At 36.0% G+C, this 18,131-nt stretch overlaps 1 non-coding gene across 1 annotated transcript; it reads left to right on the top strand.

Annotated features, from left to right (window-relative positions):
• Nucleotides 1-14,353: 14,353 nt before the first annotated feature.
• Nucleotides 14,354-14,460, top strand: LOC124992064 (U6 spliceosomal RNA). Its single transcript, XR_007110061.1, has one exon. It is a non-coding gene; the product is annotated as a U6 spliceosomal RNA (small nuclear RNA).
• The last annotated feature ends 3,671 nt before the right edge of the window (nucleotides 14,461-18,131 follow it).

Raw genomic sequence — 18,131 nt, 5'->3', positions numbered from 1 at the left:
CTGTGAAGATCAGACATTACCTAGAATTTTCTGTTACGCAGTCTTGAATTGTAATGATTTTTGTGGAAACTTCATAGAATGTGATCCTTGCCCCACTTTTGAAAATCAAAAAAAAAAAAAAAAAGACAAGTCAAAACTACTTTGAAACAACTCTGCCTTTAATTTTTATTTAATTAAATAGTGTTGAATTGTCAGTTTTGTAGAATGTGGACTATACCAGCAACAGATTCACTAAGGTGATTTGCACAGGACTTGCTTTGCAGTACTCCACTGTAATATTAGATGTTTCCCTCACTTACAAATAGGAATAATTACCATTCCATAAGTGACCAGTTTTCCTAGCAACCTACTTCAAAGGCAGTCTACCTTTAATAAATAGAACCTTTTTTTTAAAAACTTGGGTGTACATTCTACTTCATCCTTAAATTCTCTATTACAGATTATAAATTAATTTTAACTGAATCTTTTCTTACAAATGGAAACTTTGTCTCAGAGTTTTTCTGACTCAAGTTGGAGTGGAAAGCATGGAGCAAATGTGCCCTTTCTTTCTTCTCTAAGACCCATCTCTCTGATGTACTACACCTGAAGCTTCTAGTTCAACATAGTTCCAAAGTCCCTTGAAATTTTGACAGTAAAAGAGAATTCATTCACAACTCTAAACTCATAGATTTAAATATAGTATAGGTACTCTATCCCTTCTGGTGTCTTTAATATATTGATATATTGATAAAAATGCATGCATAATACATTCATTCTGTGCCTATGTGTGCCAGGTACTTTTCTGGCTTATCTCTAATGCTCTCATTTATATATCACAGTAGTGCTACAGTGTCAGTAAATTTTCCATTTTCCAGGTAAAGGGACAAATTTAAGAGAAATTAATATATTGCCCAATGTTGGCTACCTAGAAAGTGGCAGAGACAAGTAAAATACAGAAATGTAAGTAATTTGTTAGTTTCAAAGTCCAGTACATAAAGGAGCTTTTCTTAAGGTTGCTACATGGTTTAGTACAAGTCCAGTTGTTTCACTTGAGCAGATGTAAATAAGTATGCATGATGCACATGAACATGTCAATGACTATGAAAAGTCCTGCAGTAAAGAAATTAATAGGTCTTAACCATCTGTTTCAGCAACACTGGAGCTGTACTCAACAGCAGCCACTACCACACATGGCTATATAGAGCACTTGATGTTCTAGTGTGAAATACACACGAGTTCAAACACTTGTACAAAAAAAAAAAAAAAAAAAACCTGCACATGTTGAGCTGATAGTATTTTTGATAACATTGAATTAGTTAAATATTTTAAATTCTACCTGCCTTATTTATTTATTTATTTATGCATATATTTATTTCTTTTGGTGCCAGGGATTGAACTCAGAGGCATTCAACCACTGAGCCACATTCCCAGCCTTTTTTTTTTTTAAAGACAGAGTCTTGCTAAGTTCCTAAGGGCCTTAAGGGCCTTGCTAAGTTGCTAAGGCTAGCTTTGAACTTGAGATCCTCCTGACTCAGCCTCCCAAGACTCTGGAATGACAGGCATACACCACTGGGCCTAACTCACCTGTTTCTTTTCACATTTTTTAATGTGACTACTGGAAGAAATATAATTATTCCTGTACTTTGAATGGTATTTCCATTTGGAAAGGGGAATACTTTTTTTTTTTTCCCTCCCACAACAAATGTTATTTCCATTTCACGGAAAAGTTCCCACATTTTAGGGGGAACACGGTAGATTAAAAGCCAAAATTTGAATGTGAGAGATCTGGGTCTTGGTGCCTTGAATAAATCACTACTTTAGTGACTCCCTCATAAAGTGGCGGACCCAAATGGAGAGTTGGATTCCAGTTTTCAGTGCTATTTTTTTGGTTCTATGGATGGCCTTTACTGCAAGGAAAAAGGAATCCCTTTTTTCACTCCAAATATGTCAACTGAAATAGAAGAGACAAATGCACATTTGAAAATCTATTTTCAAAAATCTATATTCTAGAAGTGAGTTTTGAAATTTTTAGTATTTTAATACAGTAAGAGTAGACCCATGGGATACTGGAAAGTTACTAAGTTCTACTTTACAAACCTATCTCTTTGTGCTCTTTAGCCAAATCACAAGATTAGTATTGTTTTTTTAAAGTGCTGTTATTATGTCATGTTTTGTTTTCTTAATATGTTTTGTTTCCCTCAGCCAAATTCCTTTCTTCCTCTACACCTCCCACAGGACTGGACTGAAAGTAGTCATGCATGAACAAAGCTTCCAAATGTTTTTCACAAAGAGCAGTTCCCAGGAGCTGTGGAGAAGGACAGGAATGAGAGAGTCCGCAGAACCTGAAACAGGACAGAGTATCAAATACTCCTAGGCCCAGAGGCATAGTATGTTTTTTGATAAAGACGGAACACTGCAAATGGTTTGCTCTTGAAGGGTGAATAAAATCACATTTGCTAAACTGCATAATTGAAGCTTACTAGATTCTCAAACGTCTCATAATTTGAGTTTATTAGTTTAATGGGACAGTTAGTATTTATATGTGTATATACTTAGGTAGATAGATACTCTTGTAAGAATTATTATGATTTTTCAACCTGACAAGATGTGCCTCAAATAAAACTCAACTATAATATGTGAATTTTGTTTATAATTAGTTGAAATAGGACATTTTAGAAAAAATGTTTTCTTCAAGTTTGGAAGTACCAAATGATTAACAGTTATGAAAAAGAGGAGATTTTATATTAACTTTGTTTTCATTTTATTCAGCAATTTTTCCATTAATGGCCTTAAGATTCAATTAAATTTATAGTCATTTTATATCAAAGGATCTAATGTTTGAAAAAATCACCTTTTTTCTCAAATCATGCTCATATTTATGCAAGTGTTGTCATCACTTAAGTAATTTCACTGTTTTTTACCCCGCATATCATTAAATTAGTAGAATGCACTTACCTTTGTTTAAACACATCATAAGAAGTAGAATACATCACATGAGAAGTAGAAATTCCCTGGAAAAGAAGTACCATCAATGCTGTAACTTTACTTCTTAGAGCCCAACTTTATCTTTTAGACCTGTGATTTCTCTTGGCATACGTGTGTGGATAATCAAAATCAATGTTATTCTGTTTGCTAAATAGCAAAAATACTTGGCGGGCAGTCCCAACCCAGGGCTGTTTTTCAACGTGACTTTTTTCAAATTTAGCAAAAGTGTTCACTTAAGAAGCCATATAAATGCTCTTTTCTAATTAAATGTTATCCCTCTTGTCCACAAATCCTTGGCAAAAATGCCCTTTCAGTTTACTGTCAAGGACAGTCAGGAAGCATTTGACCTGTTAAGGGGAACACAGCTGCCAGCTCCACTTATAGACACTGTGGTTAAGCTCTAATCAAAAAGCAACTTTAAAAGGTATGTGTTTCCTCCAATAACTCTTATTTCCCTAAATCAATTCTAATAATTTTAATTTAGATCTGAAAAGACCAAGGACAACACTTCTGTGAATATCTTTTTTTTTTTTTTTTAATAGTTTGCCACAGGGTTTTGGATAGACCACAAACTATTCTGTTGGCATTATTGGTTGTGCCTTTTTCTCCACTAATATTTAGGATTAGGTATGTAAATATGTGAACCAAGGTGTCCTTTGCATTTCACAAGAATGCTTAGCACTTGATGAAAAGTTCTATTTGGGAGACAAAATAGGGATAACCAGTCTGTTTGAAACAGAACCTCTGCCCTGCCACCTCCTATTGTGTGACCTTGAGCAACTTGACCTCTGCATGCCTTAAAACTTCTCTATAAAGTGAGGGTAACATTAGGGTCATCTTCTTGTAGCTGTTGCAAGGATTAAATGAGCTGTTTCTGTAAGATACATGATGTGACTGCCAATATGCTGATGGAAATTTTAGTTGTTACGATTTTCATGAGAGTGATGACAATGATGATCATGAACATATCGTAAAGAATAGAGATGAAGCAGAGATGAGGGGACAGGTAATGTAAGCAGTTATCTGTAATCAAAAGCAAAATGAAGTGAGTACTGTGGTAGAAACGTAAGAAGGGTAACCACCTGTCCCAGAACAGTTCCAATATACCTCTGTTGTCCTTAGTGTTTCCATCCCACTGCATGTTCAGAGAGGACCTGAAGTCACTGTAAGTAAAAGCAGGCTGATACCAGAGCCTAGGGTACCGATTGATTTCAGGTCTCATGGAGGAAAAGACCTGTGAACTGATGGGTAGAGAAGGCAAGCAATTCTTTCTTCCTTGACACTTCCTACTGAAAAGAACTGGCAAGGTGAGCTTTCATCCAAGTAGAAAGCAAGAGTTCCAAATTATACTCTTAATTTTTCCCTAGTGCTTCTGTAACTAATTACCACAAAATTAGTGACTTAAAGTGAAACAAATTTTATTCTTTTAAATTCTATAAGGTAGAAGTCTGAAACAGGTCCATAGCACTTCGCATTATCTTTTTGTGTGTGTGATTTATTTTTAGTTTTTATTTTTGCTGACTGCGTTTTGAATCACTGTACACAAATGGGATACAACTTTTCATTTCTATGGTTGTACACAATGTAGATTCACACCATTCGTGTAATCATACATGTACATGGGGTAATGATGACTGTCTCATTCCACCATCTTTCATACTCCTACCCCCTCCCCATCTCATTTCCCTCTAGGTAATCTGAATTTCCTCCATTCTTCTCTTACCCCATACCCCCATTATGTATCATCATCCATTTATCAGGGAAAACATGGATGGAATTGAAGAATATCATATTAAGTGAAATAAGCCAATCCCCAAAAACCAAAGACCAAATATTCTCCCTGATAACTTCCCATTATCTTGAGACTCCAGGAGAGAAATCTGTTTCCTTCTCTTTTCCAGCTCCTAAAGGCAGTTTTCCTTAACAGGTCAAATGCTTCCTGACTGTCCTTGAGTAAGCAGAAAGGCATTTTTGCCAAAGATTCATGGACAAGAGGGATAACATTTAATTAGAAAGTATAGAGCATTTATTATAGCTTCTTAAGTGAACACTTTTGCTAAATTTGAAAAAAGTCTCATTGAAAAACAGCCCTGGTTTGGGATGGCCGGCCAAGTGTCTTTGCTTGTGATTGCAGTGAACTCACCTACATAATCCAGGATAATCTTCCTATTTAAAATCCTAAATTTAAATCCAATTGTCAAAATCACATTTACCATGTAAAATTAACATAGTCACTGTTTCCAAGGATGAAAACATGGACATCTTTGGGGGATCATTATTGCACCTGCCACAGAGATTCATTGCTTTTGTGACTCTGGTAGCAAAAGCAGAGTATTCAGAGTCAAAGCCATTCTATTAAAACTGAAAGCTTTGATATTTTAACAATCTGAGGAACAGAATAAGTCAGCTAGCTCCAATTCCCAAAACTAGAACCAGTACCTCACTGAGAAAACAGGGCTCAAAACTTGAACAGGACCTTTTAGATGTCTGTTTAAACTAGGAGAATACCGGTGCTAGAAATCCTCATTACCTGAAACTGCCTGGAAATGAAAAGGATCTTGAACAGAGTTCTCATAAAATAGGGGGTGGGGTGGGAAATCTAAACTAAAACCTGATAAACAAGGTTGACCGATTTTTGGTAAATGAATCTTAAACTTTAAAAATAAGTAGAATAGGTTTAACAAAATTTAAATTACAATTTCAAATGTGTTCTAATTTCTTGAACAAAGAGCAAAGCAGACGGACTCTTTTGATATAGTTTTTCTGTTTTTAAAAAATGTGACAGAGCATGGTTGTCCTCATATTTGGCTTTCATGGAATAATCATAAAGAGTTATTTCTGAAAATATAGGCTTTACCAGGTTGCAAAGCCACCTCTAAACAGTTCATCTCTGAATAATCTGCTTTATTCTTATAAATATTTTTTCTTTATTTTTTTAAAAAATTCTTATTCCACCAGATCTGCATTTCCTTAAGGGACTAGATCCGACATTATTTTCCTCAATTACATTAAATCCTGTATTAACATTTCTAATTTTACATTTGACAATAACATTTCTAATTTTATTTCATAGTTTGAATCATAAAACATCAGATCATGCTACACAAATATAATAATTAAAACTTGGAAGGGCAAAGATGTTGCAGTATTGGTGAAGCTATGTTCTATTAGTAGGGGAGGGATGTTTGAGCAGAGACTAACAATCAAAAGTTCTAAATGAAATTTTCATATGACTTTTTTTCTTTTGTACAGTCTTTTTTACAATGAGGAACTCAAATAGTAAATAGTCAAATAACCAATCAACCTTTAATTTAAATGAAGTTACAATAATTTGGGGACAAAAAGGGACTAAAAGCACATTAAATCTATCTTAAAATTATGTTTATTTTACTATCATATTAAGTACATTTAATAGAGAGGTAATTAGTTTCTAATTTTTTTTCCCTACAAATAAACCTTTTACAGAAAATAGCTATGTCTACCTTGTTTACAATTGTTTCCCAAGCACAAGATAGAATCTCTTATATAATAGGTTCACACTCAGTTTGGGGGGAGAAAGCAAGATGTGAAATGTTTAAAAAAGACAATTATGTTAAGACGTCATTCACTTATAATTGTAATGTTTACCCTAGAGAATTTGTTATATTCATATCAACAAAGAAATCATTGTTGGAAGTGGGAGAATTCAATAAAAATATTTTATTACTATAATGTAGAAAAATAGCATTATCTCTTCTTATCTTTATAAGAACATTCTTGTTAGTAATGCAGACTCAGCATTTTCTATTTTTTTTTTCCACTGAACACTCTTATTCAAGATTAGGTATTTGAAGACCAGGGAAATGTTTGATCAAACAAATTTGGAAATAAACAGTTTACTAGATCCTCCAGAGTTCTAAAGACTGATAAGTTTTGCTACAAAAAAAATTTTTTTTTGATGTTCCCCTTCCTCACCCCCTCACACACCAAATACCTACTGGGACATAAGGATTGTACATAGAATAGTTTTTAAGAAGTACTTACATCACCAAGTGTGGTGATGCACACCTGTAATCCCAGTGGCTTAGGAGGTTGAGGAAGGAGGAACCCAAGTTCAAAGCCAGCCTCAGTGATTTAGGAAAACCTGAAAGTTAGCAAGACCCTGTCTCAAAACATAAAAAAGGATCTGGGGGGCTGGGGAGATAGCTCAGCTGGTAGAGTGCTTGCCTTGCAAGCACAAGGCCCTGAGTTGGATCCCCAGTACTGCAAAAAAAAAAAAAGTATCTGGGGATGTGACTCAATAGTTAAGTACCCCTGGGTTCAATCCCTGGTTAAAAAAAAAAAAAAAAAAATAGTGCTTACTTTTCTTTTTCCCACCCAATTTTTATTATTTTGAGTTTAGGTATTTGACAAGGGGATGAAAGGAAAAAAATAGGAAAGTAAGTGAAGAAATTCGGAAGAGAGAAGGAGATAAAAAGAAGTGTTCAACACGTGTAGAATAGGCAACTGTGCTCTGAAGCCAGAGTAGCCAGAGGTCTTTCACAGGATAGCCTACAGGAAGATATACCCCATGTTTACTGATTTGGTCACAAATTCTGTGGTTTGTAGAGGACAGGTAGGAAAAAGCTGGCATTTTGGTTCTTCCTCTGTCAGCCTTCATCTCCTTAGAGTATTAAGAGGCAGGGAGTCTAGGGAAAGTCATGAAGATTGGTTGGATTTGTACTTATATGACTCACTTAAGTGAGTCTTTTCAGTAATTAATTATGAAATTATATATGTGAATGGGTGTGCATGATACGTATATGTGTTATATGTGTATGTGTATATGAAATCTGTACTGCATGGTTTAAAGAATAATAAAAGAAACACATGTTCTCTGATATATAAAATTACAACATTTAGAGCCCTCCATGTACTTCTACCTGATCATAGCTCTGTCCCCTGTGGAGCTAACCAGGACCCTGAAGTGTGTGCTCTTCATTCACTGGTGTTTAATGACCTATCACATACATGTATATCCCTTATTGTTCAATTTCTCATATTGTTGAACTTTGATATATTGTTTCCAACTTTAGGTATCCTTCTATGACTAGCTCTTTTAATTGTTTGATATTGTTTGTGAGTTTTGTCCATGTTGGCATGTGTTGTGCTTCATTTACTTTCATTGGTAAATTTCAATCTATTGTATGGTTGTATCACAGTTTAGTCATTTTCCATTAGTGGACATTTTGATCATTTTCCGTTTGGGGGCAATACTGCCATGAACATACTCATCTTGAGCAGATAGAAAATAAAATTGTTGGACACAAACACTCACACCTTGAACTTTGCTAGATGTGAACTTGTTTTTTAAGGTGGGTATAATGATTCTCCTATTAGTATTTTATAAAATTTGTTGTTTATTCACATCTTCAGGAACACTTGGTATTATTCAACTTGTAGTCAATTTGCAGCAAGGCAGCAAAGTTTGCTCTGTGATCAGCTGCTAGGAGATAGAGCTTGTGGAATTTTGAGTTTCCCCTCTAGGAACATATTTGTGCTGCTTCCTTGTGAGTCAGCATGAATTCAGACCCAGCCAGCTTAGTATAGTGTCCTGGTTTAGGAAGCAATTTGAGAAAATAAGTACCTCAAATCTGTATCCTTACAGAAGAAAGATGGGAGTCACTCCATTCTATGCAGGTATCTGGACGGGCAAGGGCATTCAAGCAGGAAGAACAGGCACGGACCAAATCAATGATGGATGTGGACTAATTGACCACACAGTTCTCTCTTCCTGTGTGGTGTTTAGAAGTAGAATCAGCTCATTTGTATTGAGTTAGTCCCTTGGTTCTTCGAACAAGTCAGTTGGGGGTTAGGGTGGGAATATGGGGAGACATCTTAAAAAGGGAAACAGGGGACCTCATGCTGTATAAGGAAGCTTGAAAACTCAAACTGGAAAACAAGAGGTCTGATTGCATTTGTACTGCAAGCAAATTAAGTGATGCTAAGACCATTTTATAAGGTGATATAAAAATATTGCTTTGCCTCCTATTTCACACTAAATCCAATTTAAATTTTTTTGAAGCTGTTCCTCAATCCAACCCTCATATAACTAGTCAGGCTTATTTCTTATAAAGTTGTTCAAAATTTCACCCTTTCTCGTCAGTTTGGCCTTCCCAAAGCCTTGTGAAGAGGCCAGAGTGCATTGCCAATGTTTTCCTTTCTCCAGAGAAAGGACCTCACTACCTTCTTGGATACCAGTAGTCTGAGGTTGCACTTAACAACTGTACCTTAGATCACAACAGCTGCAAGCCTCCACTGAACTTACTAAAATTCCTGTAGTCGTAAGTACTTCCCTTTTCTAGACATTTCCAACATTTCCTTGTGACGAAATATGAAATATTTCTCAAAGTCTTACCTTCATAACTCCAAGGGAGCAAGCCCTCAAATAAAGTTCCTAGAGGTCAAATTCCATTTCTAGTCCCCTTTCTTCCAACTGTTGACCATGGTTCATATGGTACTGCAAGTGATTACTTGACTGATTACTGTTCTTCATCGTGGTTCAACTGGACATAAAATGTCACTGCAAGCTTAGCTGGAAGCCCTAGCAGTTTTGCAGGAATATGGTTCACCTGAAAGTCACTCATTTCTTCCTGAATGTGCCACTGCTGTCTCACATGCTCCCCAAGTTCCTGATGAAACATCAGTTAGTACTCCATCAAATCCATGGCTCTGTCTGAGAGAAGGATGGTCTGTCCATTAGTCAAAACCCTCTTAGTAGAAAATATCAAATGCAAATTCAAACCAGCTTAAATAAGTAAGCAAATAAGTAAATATATAAATGCATAAAGCATTGACTCATATATTTGACAAGTAATCAAGTTGTCAGTGCTATTTTCCCCGAGAAGACTCCTAAATATAAATGCACACGTGGGGTGGGGTGCCCACTAAACTTACCCATGAGCATACAGATCCTAATTTTGGAAATGAATGAGGTCTCATTCCATTGTTCAATATAATCTGAGCCCTAAATTCCAAGGCTCTAATAATGTCCCATGCCATTTTCCTTCAGGACATTTAGGAACTTCTTATATATTTAAGTTTTCCCTGTTTCTTTCAGCTGACATTGTTACTTTTCCTTGAACTGTTTTGTATATATAATCTTTACAATTCAAAACAAGTGTACAGCACAGTCTACTGTATCTTCAACAAGAAAGTGTAGTTATATAAGGAACCATACCTTATGTGTATCGTATTGCATGCTGTATGTGTTGCTGAAAGCTTGGTTCTTGTCCCTGATGCCAACTCAATAATGAGGACACGGTTTTGAGAAAAAGGAAAAAGAAGTTTTATTGCTTTCCGAGCAAAGGGGAAGCACAGGGGACTCTTGGCCCAGAGGCTGTGATTCTTCCCATCCAAGAGAAGAGTTATAAAAGAAGTGATTCAATCCAGGTGTTCTCTCTCTCTCTCTCTCTCTCTCTCTCTCTCTCTCTCTCTCTCTCTCTCTCTCTCTGTGAGTGTGTGTGTGTGTGTGTGTGGTGGGAGGGATTTATGACTCGCTTGTTAATTTGGAAGATAGCCATTGCTTAGATCTTCTGGCACCACCCCTGAAGTTTGAATTACTAGATTCCTGTGGTAGGTGTATGGTCAAAGACAGAAAACTCTTGGTCTAGCATGGGGAAAGGGTAACCTACCACCCCACCTATCCCCACCCTCCCACGCCTCACCGGGTTAGGAATGGGAGAGGAAGAAGAGGAAAAGAAAACTTGTCTGGTTTAAAATAAGCCTAGTGACAGAGCTGCAAAGACTAGATTCAAAGCATGAGGTGGTCTACTGTTGCATATGCATTTAAAACATACCTTAAGTAGCCTTGCAGATATATAAATTAGTTCTAGTTTTCTTTTAAGCTCACAAAATGTATAAAGTTCAGAAAATCATTCTGCACTATTTCCTGAAAGATAGAAGTGTCTCTGAGACATTCCTATCTTACTCCATTTTTCTGGAGTGAGAAATTTACTTATTCATTTAAGTTGTTTCTTAACTGTTTCACTGACAATTCTGCAAGATGTCTTTTTATAAATATTTCAAAGAAATGCTTGCTGTTTTCCCTTTTGGAGATTTACAAAGCACATTAGCATAATAAAGATTCTGAATCTGCATTAAAGACTCTTATTTATCTCAGCACTTCCCAAACTTGTTTGATCAGACAGAATTAACTATGAAACATCTAATAACATCTTTCAGATCTGCATAAGAAACAAAAATGAGAAATGCTGAAAAATTAGAGGTGTGGAGTTTCTCTTAGTTAGAGCACTTCTGAAAAGGTTTGCCAGAAGCCGGTTTCTTTATGCATAATAAAAGGCAAAGGACTAAAGTGTCAGGCTGTTACCATGTAAGAAAAGAGACCCAGGAGATAAGTCATTCAGGCCCCTGTCTATCACAGCACATTTAATGTGCAGCTTTCACTTCTGACTCTATTTTACTTTGTTGTTTTCTTTGGTTTGTTTCTTGAATGCTTTCTATTTGTTACTGGCTGCATTGCCTGTTTTTGGGTTGTTTTAAATCCATTCTTTCGTTTACTGAATAAATGTTTATTGAAAACATGCACTAGGCTAGGTGTGGTAATAAAATTAGCAATAGATATAAGAAAATGCCTTTTTCAAATTTTCAGTTCCCTGGGAAATTCTTAAAGGTAAACAAGCTCTAACAAAATGTCTTGAGGAAGATGATCCTAGGGGTCCGCAGAAAGTGTTATCTCAACATAATCAGGTAAGTTTCCCTGGAAGAAATCATATCAAAGACTTGAAGGATGAATGAGTGAGGGCGAGGTGTCAGGGGTGGTGTTCCAAGTAAAGAGAACAACATGTTCTGCAGATAGAGCAGACAGGATACTAGGGTCAGGACATGAAGCATTTAGTGACACCATATCATAGGAGCGATTAGGGGAGAGGATAGTGGATAGATGGAGCAGGAATATTACACAGGGACCATGCAAGTTATTTTTAAGGATTTGGATTTGATCAGATTCACCTTTTAGAAAGATAACCCACTTGCTACAGTGAAAAATGAAAGGGGATAAAATGGAAAGCAAGGCAATCGATATTGGGGAAGGAGGTCTGTTTAATCCCAGGGAAGAGAGTGTGCTGATTTTTAAACACATTTCTAAAATGGGAGCAATTCATGAAATCCACTCTAGTAGCTCGGTGTATAAATGAAAGCAAATGTATGAGCATACCTTTAATATTCACGCCCTTTGGCTCCCCGTTTCAGCTAATGGTGTGGCAGGGAAGCAGGGGCGACAGATGTGACCATTAGTGTGTGCTTACCCATTAAGTTCCCAGCTTTCAATTCTGCAACTATTTCAACAAAATTAACATGGGTGCCTTGAAATAGGTTGGAAATCATAATTTAGAACTTATATATCCTTTATATGTACTTTCGTATATATATGAAAAATATATGAGTGTATATTTTTGAACACTCTAATCATTCACCTCTTACTTTTCTCATAGGAGTAGATCTCTAAATAATTATTTCAGAGTTAGCATAAGTGATATATTGTTCAACTGAAGGTTTTATAGGTGTTCCCTTTCCGGGACAAAATGGGTAAGATGCAGCGGGTGGTTGATCTGTAGGCAGATGTGGGCAGCTCCTTACAGTGTCTCTATCCTGACTCTTCATTAGATTCACCAGGAAGGTTTTAAATGCTGACACTAGGCCAGAGATTCTGACTTGATTTATGGGGACTAGTGTCTTGAACACATCCTCAGATGTCACCTGTAGCAGACCTATCTATCTTACCTCCAATAATCAAAGGTAATGGCTTTCAAACTTCAGTAGGCATCAGAGTTAGATGCAAGGCTTGTCAAAACTCATTTTACTTCTAAAACTATGCCGATATGGAATTTTATATATAAAAATAAAACCATCCAAATACTACCCCCACTCTGAGGGTTTATGTTTCGGTAGGTCTTGTGGGACCTGAAAATATGCATTTGTGACAAATGTTCAACTGATACTGCTGCTATTCCACAGCCCAGGCTTTGAGAACCAGTAGCCTAAGGATATAAGGCTATCATTTAAGAAATTATCTTTTTTTTTTTGCTGGAATAACTTCCTTTACTTTTTGGATATATGGAGTCTAGTGGAAACAAAGATTAGGAGACTATGACATGTTTCTATTTTACTATATATTTGAGAAGTAAATACAGGACTTTGAAGAATTTCCTAAACATACTTTCTATGCTGAGCACCTTCTTTTAAAACGTATTATTCTGATTCAAATAAGGAAGGAAACCCATATTTTTAGAATAAGGCATATATAGTGAGAGAACATTTAAAATAATCTAAAGGTTCACCACTATTCACACTCTAGGAAAAGCTTGTCCTTTGTAATCATCTGACCACCTTTCTTGCTGAAATGAGACTACAACCATGATAAATGCTGTCCCAAAACTCAGAATCAGAATCTAATATATTCCAGTCTGATCATGCTAATTAATTATTGTTTCATGGCACAATTAGTCTGATTCACTAAGAACTTTGACTAATTTATAAAAGACCCTTTTTCTTATGAAATATATTACCAAGGAAAACTTGATCTTATAGTCAAGTCTGACATGTTTCTAAATTCACACATATCTCAAAGGTTTTGTTAAAAGTAAAATCTATTTTTTCATCATATCCAATATAATTTAGATCAGAAATTGTAGATGTTTGGAGACAGGGGTCCGCTGAAGATGAGGACGTCGATGTCTACCCCAGTGCACTCAGACATCGGAGATTAAGCTCTGAAGGCACAGATTTAATTTTATTTAGGATTGTACAGGACATCTATAGGCACATTATCCAATCAGGTTAACACGCTTGTTAAAGCATAACAGAGTCACCTATAGGTGAACTATACATTGAGGTAGTGTAAACCAAGCATGCCTAAGCAATTCTGCCCAGCAACAGGTCTGAGACAAAGGACTCAGGGGATGGCAAACTCCTGCACACTCAGCCTCAATAGCTGCAAAGACCTTCATTCCATGGCGAGTCTTTACCATTACCTCAGTTTCTCTGTCCAGACTGTTTGGCTTACTTAGACCATGGTGTTAGTGACTGCTATCAGATAAGCTTGAGGAATATTCCCTACAAGGAATTTAATACTTTTTTTCATAAAATAACTCATTCTTAAAAATATGTAAGTGCCAAAATGCCAAATTACTTAGATCTTAATATTATCTTTCTGCTTAGCACTAATAATATTTCTTATGCCTGCTGGTGAATGAAGTGATAAGGCATTTTCATACTAAATAATTTTAAAATGTTTTAAAATAAGTGTGGCATGCTTTTCACATACATTTTCTTTCATCAGTATTATTTTTACTAGTAACAAAATGAAATCTACTCGAAAAGTCCAAAACAATTACTCAATATGCATTTTACTGTGCTCACTTTGGCCACACATATACTAAAATTGGAATGATACAGAGAAGATTAGCATGGCCCCTGCGCAAGGATGACACGCAAATTCGTGAAGCGTTTCATATTTTTGAATATTACTCAGCCATAAAGAATGATAAAATTATGGCATTTGCAGGCAAATGGATGAAATTGGAGAATATCATGCTAAGTGAGATAAGCCAATCTCAAAAAACCAAAGAACGAATGATATCGCTAATAAGTGGATGATGACACATAATGGGGGGTGGGAGGGGTTGATGTTAGGGTTAGAGTTAGGGTTAGGGAGGGGGGCAAGAATGGAGGAAGGAAGGACTGTATAGAGGGAAAAGGGGTGGGAGGGGGGGGGGGGAAAGGGAAAAAATAACAGAATGAATCAAACAACATTACCCTATGTAAATTTATGATTACACAAATGGTATGCCTTTACGCCATGTACAAACAGAGAAACAACATGTATCCCATTTGTTTACAATAAAAAATAAAGAAAGAAAGAAAAAAAAAGAGAAAAAATATATGCATTTTACTTCTAAAACCATACCGATATCAAACTATACATATAAAAGCAAAACCATCCAGATGATACAAACTGATGCAATTTTGAAAGTAAGGCTCGAGCTGATTTCTCCTCAATTAGGAAGAATCTGGAAGAGATGTACGCTACCCTGAGCCCTGAGCCCTGATCCCCACAGACCTGGCTTTAGTGGACCCTGACCTCTGACCATGGCTTTGCTCTTTCCTTTTCATTAACTCATAACATTTTACCAGATTGGAATGTTCCAAAAATAAGGTGACTATTTAATTAACTTTTGAGTACATCTTAAAAATTGGCAGAAAAAACAACAATCTGACACTTTTTACTCTACTTATCATTCCACATTGTCACCAAACAACACAAAATTTTTTTATAAATTTTGAGTGTCTCTAAATTTCTTGTTTACCCCAATTTTTCCTGACATACCATTCTTCAATAAGATGTCCCTGCACTTATGAAAATTCCATTATGAAAGAAATAAGTTCCTTTCTGCAATCTCATTATTGTGAGAACATGCCCCAAGGACATGCCCTAAGAATTCATAATTTACTCAGAGCAAGTTCAACTTTTCAAGGTAATTAGAAAGTATTTTAAGATATCTTAGGACTATACACAAAACTGAAGCCTCTGTAGGCCCCTAGAAAGGTTTACTGTTGATCATTTAAATCATTCAAATAGTATTTTTGTAAATATTATTTGTGTCAGAATTAATGAAGTACTTAACCACTAGTCAAGAATTATCAACTAAGCACAGGCTACATGCTAGTCAGCATAGGTTTGGTTTTATTCTACATGGATATATTGTTTATCATTGCTGATTCATAGGTTAAGAAGATAATGTTTAACTCAGTATTATCAGGCCTGAATGACTGAACATGCAATAAGGTTAGGTTGATTTCTATAGCTTATGTTGTTATATTTATAGAGATTGCATTTTTATAATAAAGAATAAGGAATACTTATGATTAAGACATTGAGATAAAATGGGATTGCTAGAGTTTGATTTTGAATGTTTCCCAAAGGTTCATGTGTTGAAGGCTTGTTCCCCAGCCTGTGGTGCTATTCTGAGTTGGTAGAACCTTAAGCAAGTGGGGCCTGGTAAAAGGAAATTATGTCACTGGGTTTGTGCCTTTGAGGTGGGTACTGGGACCCTCCTTCCTGCATCTTTCTTTGCTTCCCAGTTGCTGTGAGGTGAGAAGCTTCCTCTGCCACATCCTCCCCACCAAAATGTGATGCCTTGCAGCCCAGAGGCAATGACAAGTGACCATGGACTAAAAACTCTAAAATTGTAAGCCAAAATGAACTTCTCCTCTTTAAAAGTTAATTATCTCAGGTATTTTGTCACAGTAATGGAAAGTAAAATAATACAGAATACTATTACATATTTTTAAATTTTTTGATGTTTTAAGCATTTGATATTTGCCTTTGGAAGTCAAATGAAGTAATTCAGTCATCTAAGATTGCCCAAGAATGTAATCATTATTTTGAATATTTGTAGTTAAAAAAATTTGCAATAAGTGGATCAGAGTATACACAAAATATATAAACATCCCTCTCTTCACCACTTATTTTGTGCCAACAAAGGTAATAAACTTTAATATTTGCCTTTAGCTGATATAGTAATTGATATGGTTAAGTAAGAACCCAGAGGAACACTGTTCCACATTATTTGTTTCTTCAAAGTAGCTATGTGTATAGATTCATAAATGAGTAATTTAATCAGTATTTTTGAACAAGAAATCATTCAACACCCTCACTTTAACATGAAGAACCAAAAGCCCAAAGCTAATACCAAAAATGTTTGTAGGTATATCTTTATCATATTTACCCTTGAAGCATACATAGAAAGCATGTCTGCTGATACACTCTTGGTATAATATAAACTAGGAAAATGCTTATTGATGGCTCTCAAGTTTTTGTGTGCTAATGTGTTCATCATTGCCCAGAGATTGTGTCCAATAATTCTGAATTGGGACCCAGATATCTACAGTTTCAATAGGCACCCATAATGTTTGTGTTGCATGTCATCATAGTTAATATTACAAAATTCAAAACTATAGATAAAACAAAATCCCTAGAAAGGGAGGGAGTTTATGCTGAGTGAGTACACTTTTCAAACAACTCTGTTTTTTTCATTCAAATGTAATTGTTTTTCCTTCCCTTGCAATTCTAAGTAAAAAAAAAAAAAAAAAAAAAAAATGTTGCTTAAACAAACTGGGAAGCCCACAGAACAATACTTAAGGTTAACTTCCCACACATGACTAATAATCAGATTCATTTGGGAATACTGGAAAAAATACAGATTTACGTGGCAATTCTTATTCGTATGGAGGTGTTTAGTGGAATCCAGGAATCTGTAGTTTTCAGAATCACTCCTGGTAATTCTATTAACCAACAGAATTTGAAAGCTCAGCTGTGGTCTATTGAATCAGAAAGTTTCAGTGATCTCAACTCTGTGTGTAGAGTCAACTAGGGGGCTCTGAACACAAGGTACTAGACCCCATCTCCCGAGTGGCTGGGTCTGAGTGGAGCCAAGAATCTGAACCCCTACAGAGTTTCCAGGTGCTGCTGCTGCTGCTCTTATTCAGGAATGACACTGTGAGAATTTCTGGGCTTGACTATGTTGTGCTGATTGGGGCAGAGCATTCACAGGAGAAATGCCTAGAAGGAGCTGCAACATTGCTGCCAATACCCACTCACTTGCTCTCCATTGTCCTCAGAATGATAATATGCCCTCCACTTCATTCTTCCAAATCTTGAGCAGGTGCTTCTGTTTAACAAGACATGAACTAAAACCTCCTAGTAGTGGTTCCAGTAGACGGAGTTCTCAGTCTTCTAGCTGGTAGCGTGGTTGGTTAAAGCTGCAGCTGAATGGGCTAGACTAGTAAAACTGAGTTCCACTGCATATAGAAGCAAAGATGTGCAGATAGGCTTTTAGTAAAGTTTGTCCCAAGCTATAGAAATCAGTTAATCTATGACCATATTCCAAATGTTAGTAGGGATCTGAGAGCCTGAAAAAAGGAAGACAAAATAAGAAACCTAAAAGAAGGGGAAAAAAAGAGGTTGAAATGATCAGGATGAGACCAGATTTTTTAATGTAGCTAATAATATGATAAAATCAGGAGGCTTAGCAAAGTCAAAAAGAAATGATGGTGAAGGTATCATTGTTTTGGGGTAATGCAAACATAGAATCCCACAAAAGCCTGGGCGTCTGAAAACTGTCCTTCTG

The sequence above is a fragment of the Sciurus carolinensis genome, chromosome 8 (genome assembly GCF_902686445.1).
Source record: "Sciurus carolinensis chromosome 8, mSciCar1.2, whole genome shotgun sequence".
Classification (NCBI taxonomy): domain Eukaryota; kingdom Metazoa; phylum Chordata; class Mammalia; order Rodentia; family Sciuridae; genus Sciurus; species Sciurus carolinensis.
Note: the sequence above shows the minus strand (reverse complement) of the source record. Positions and strands in the feature narration are given on the sequence as shown.